This window comes from Triticum dicoccoides, chromosome 4B, assembly GCF_002162155.2.
Source record: "Triticum dicoccoides isolate Atlit2015 ecotype Zavitan chromosome 4B, WEW_v2.0, whole genome shotgun sequence".
Classification (NCBI taxonomy): Eukaryota; Viridiplantae; Streptophyta; class Magnoliopsida; order Poales; family Poaceae; genus Triticum; species Triticum dicoccoides.
The window spans coordinates 592,135,939-592,141,049 of NC_041387.1; positions in this window are offsets into that span (position 1 = coordinate 592,135,939).

The window sequence follows — 5,111 nt, forward strand, 5'->3', positions numbered from 1 at the left end:
CAAAGAACTAGCTTCGGTTTTTGGTGGAGCTCGGTGGGGTAAACAAAAAAAGGGGCTTGTGCTGAAATCAAGTTGATACAAACCAAGAAAAGTATGTGGATGGATCTGCTGCACCTTTGCACCGAGATTGAAAAACACAACACACAAGCTTCTGAATTTTTTCTATCAAGCTGAAACTTTTGGATCTTACACAAGACTTTCTTTTTCTCTCTTGACTTTTTTCCACTCTTTTTTTTCTCTCTTTGATTTTTTTGCACTTTTTCTCTCTTTTTCCAAAGCACAACAACCAAATCTGAAAGCAATTATGAAGATGAACTTGGTGCAGATCTAAATGATGAGGAACATGCAAGGTATGCAACAACAAGATCTCAGCACCAACAAGGCTTGGATTTATTTTTGGTGGGGCTTTGGACTTCTAGGGCAGAAAATATAGCATGAAAAACACTCGATCTAAAGGGATGATAGCAAGATAAACTCGGATAACATATCCTACCATGTCAATGAAGGCTCTGATGCCAGATGATAGGTGGGAACCTGATGAACGAGTTCACGCCCGTGGGTGGCCCGATCTTCACGTCGTAGGATCGAATCGCAAGGGATAACTACCTGCAAGCAACCGGGATAACTAGCTTTATACCTGCCAAGGTTGGATGCAACCCATACGTTGGGTATGGCTGATCGAAGCTACAAGAACTCCAACCCGCTGTCCGAACAATCGCAGAACCACAAACCGGGACTAATCCACACAAAACGGCAGGAACCGTAGAGCATGAACTAGGGGAACCAGAGGCTCCTTCTCACGAATCCGAATGAACTCACAAGAGCAAAGGTAGTAAGATCTCTTGGATCTCTCTAGCAGTCTTGCAGCATGATATGTCCATTTTGCATCATGCTTTTGTAACAATATTTATTGCATTATGGGCTGCTATTTCACGTTATGTCACAATACTTATGGCTATTCTCTCTTATTTTACAGGGTTTACATGAAGATGGAGAATGCCGGCAGCTGGAATTCTGGGCTGGAAAAGGAGAAAATATTGAAGGCCTATTCTACGCAACTCCAAAAGTCCTGAAACTCCACGGAATACCTTAAAATAAATAAAGAAAAATCGTCGCCAAAGATGAAGGCCAGGGGGCCCACACCCTCCTCACGAGGGTGGGGGCGCCCTCTCCCTCCCCCCCCCCCGGGCGCGCCCCCTACCTCGTGGGCCCCCTGGTGGCTCTCCGACGCCCATCTTCTCCTATATGAAGTCTTTCTATGAGAAAACAATAAGGGGGAACCTTTCGGGACGAGACTCCACCGCCACGAGGCGGAACCTTGGCAGAACCAATCTAGGGCTCTGGCAGAGCTGTTCTGCCAGGGACAATTCCCTCCGGGAGGGGGAAATCATCACCATCGTCATCACCAACGCTCCTCTCATCGGGAGAGGGCAATCTCCATCAACATCTTCACCAGCACCATCTCATCTCCAAACCCTAGTTCATCTCTTGTATCCAATTCTTGTCTCCAAGTCCGGGATTGGTGCTAGTAGGTTGCTAGTAGTGTTGATTACTCCTTGTAGTTGATGCTAGTTGGTTTATTTGGTGGAAGATCATATGTTCAGATCCTTTATGCACTTTATTACCCCTCTGATTATGAACATGAATATGCTTTGTGAGTAATTACGTTTGTTCCTGAGGACAAGGGAGAAGTCTTGCTATTAGTAGTCATGTGAATTTGGTATTCGTTCGATATTTTGATGAGATGTATGTTGTCTAGCCTCTAGTGGTGTTATGTGAATGTCGACTACATAACACTTCACCATTATTTGGGCCTAGAGGAAGGCATTGGAAAGTAATAAGTAGATGATGGGTTGCTAGAGTGACAGAAGCTTAAACCCTAGTTTATGCGTTGCTTCGTAAGGGGCTGATTTGGATCCATATGCTTCATACTATGGTTAGGTTTACCTTAATACTTTTGTTGTAGTTGCGGATGCTTGCAATAGAGGTTAATCATAAGTGGGATGCTTGTCCAAGTAAGGGCAGTACCCAAGCACCGGCCCACCCACATATCAAATTATCAAAGTACCAAACGCGAATCATATGAGCGTGATGAAAACTAGCTTGACGATATTCCCATGTGTCCTCGGGAGCGCTTTTCCTATTATAAGAGCTTGTCCAGGCTTGTCCTTTGCTACAAAAAGGATTGGGCCACCTTGCTGCACTTTATTTACTTTTGTTACTTGTTGCTCGTTACAATTTATCTTATCACAAAACTATCTGTTACCACTTATTTCAGTACTTGCAGAGAATACCTTGCTGAAAACCTCTTATCATTTCCTTTTGCTCCTCGTTGGGTTCGACACTCTTACTTATCGAAAGGACTACGATAGATCCCCTATACTTGTGGGTCATCAAGACTCTTTTCTGGCGCCGTTGCCGGGGAGTGAAGCGCTTTTGGTAGGTGGAATTTGGTAAGAAAAAATTTATTTAGTGTGCTGAAATTTTCTGTCACTTGTTACTATGGAAAGTAATTGTGTGAGGGGCTTGTTCGCGGTATCTTCACCCCGTACAGTAGAGCAAAGAGTTGCTCCGCAACCTACTCAACCTACTGAACCTATTGAAAATGAAACTCCTTTTGAGAATCCTTCGGGTTTGATGGAAAAACTGCTAGCTAATACTTTTACAGGAGATGGAACAAAGCATCCTGATGAACATCTATGCTATGTGGATGATGTTTGTGGACTATTTAAGCTTGCAGGTATACCCGATGATGTTGTTAAGAAGAAGGCTTTACATTTATCTTTAAAGGGAGACGCATTGACATGGTATAGGCTATGTGATGATATGAGATCCTGGAACTATAAAAGATTGAAGTTGGAATTTCATCAAAAGTATTACCCTATGCATCTTGTTCATCGTGATCGCAATTATATATATAATTTTTGGCCTCGTGAAGGAGAAAGCATCGCTCAAGCTTGGGGGAGGCTTAAATCAATGTTATATTCATGCCCCAATCATGAGCTCGCAAGAGAAGTGATTATGCAAAGTTTTTATGCTCGGCTTTCTGATAACAATCGCACCATGCTCGATACTTCTTGTGCTGGCTCTTTTATGATGAAGACTATTGAATTCAGATGGAATTTATTGGATAGAATTAAACACAACTCTGAAGATTGGGACCTCGACGAAGGTAAGGAGTCAGGTATGACACCTAAGTTTGATTGTGTTAAATCTTTTATGGATACCGAGATTTTCCGTAAGTTTAGCACTAAATATGGACTTGACTCTAAAATAGTAGCTTCTTTCTGTGAATCTTTTGCTACTTATGTTGATCTCCCCAAGGAGAAGTGGTTTAAATATCATCCTCCCATAGAAGTAAAAGTAGCTGCACCTATTAAAGTTGAAGAAAAGATTGTCACTTATAATGATCCTATTGTTCCCACTTTTTATGTTGAGAAACCACCTTTCCCTATTAGAATGAAGGATCATGCTAAAGCTTCAACTGTTGTTCGTAAAAGCAATATTAGAACTTATACACCTCCTGAGCAAGTCAAAGTAGAACCTAATATTGCTATTGTTAAAGATCTCTTGTCTGACAATATTGATGGGCATGTTATTCAATTCTGTGGTGAAACTGCCAGAATTGCTAAACCTTGTGTTAGAGATAAACATAGACATGTGGTAGGCGTGCCTGTTATTTCTGTTAAAATAGGAGATCATTGTTATCATGGCTTATGTGATATGGGTGCTAGTGCTAGTGCAATACCCATTGACTTATACAGAGAAATTATGCATGATATTGCGCCTGCTGAGTTAGAAGAAATTGATGTCACAATTAAACTTGCTAATAGAGATACTATTTCTCTAGTGGGAATTGTTAGAGATGTTGAAGTCTTGTGTGGAAAAACCAAATATCCCGCTGATTTTCTTGTTCTTGGTTCTCCACAAGATAGCTTTTGTCCCATTATATTTGGTAGACCCTTCTTGAATACTGTTAATGCTAAGATAGACTGCAAAAAGAATGTTGTTACTATTGGCTTGGATGATATGGTTCATGAGTTTAATTTCTCTAAATTTCGTAAACAACATCGTGAGGAAGAATTGCCTAGTAAGGATGAAATTATTGGTCTTGCTTCTATTGTTGTACCTCCTAGTGATCCTTTAGAACAGTATTTGCTAGACCATGAAAATGATATGTTCATGAATGAAAGAAGGGAAATAGATGAAGTATTCTTTAAACAGGAACCTATTCTGCAACACAATTTGCCTGTTGAAATCCTAGGGGATCCTCCTCCACCCAAGGGTGATCCCGTGTTTGAGCTTAAACCATTGCATGGTAATCTTAAATATGCTTATCTTGATGAAAAGAAAATATATCCTGTCATTATTAGTGCTAACCTTTCAGAGCATGAAGAAGAAAGATTATTGAAAACTCTGAAGAAGCACCGTGCAGCTATTGGATATACTCTGGATGATCTTAAGGGCATCAGTCCCACTCTATGTCAACATAAAATAAATTTGGAAGCTGATGCCAAACCAGTTTGTGATCCTCAACAACGTTTGAATCCTAAAATGAAAGAAGTGGTAAGAAAAGAAATACTTAAGCTTCTAGAGGCATATAATTTATCCCGTTGCTAATAGTCAGTGGGTAAGTCATGTCCATTGTGTCCCTAAGAAGGGATGTATTACTGTTGTCCCTAATGATAAAGATGAATTGATTCCGCAAAGAATTATCACAGGTTATAGGATGGTAATTGATTTACGTAAGTTAAATAAAGCTACTAAGAAAGATCATTACCCCTTACCTTTTATTGATCAAATGCTAGAAATATTATGCAAACATACACATTATTGCTTTCTAGATGGTTATTCTGGTTTCTCTCAAATACTTGTGTCAGCTAAAGATCAATCAAAGACTACTTTTACTTGACCTTTTGGTACTTTTTCTTATAGACGTATGCCTTTTGGTTTATGTAATGCACCTGCTACCTTTCAAAGATGCATGATGGCTATATTCTCTGACTTCTGTGAAAAAATTTGTGAGGTTTTCATGGACGATTTTTACGTCTATGGTTCCTCTTTTGATGATTGCTTAAGCAATCTTGATCGAGTTTTGCAGAGATATGAAG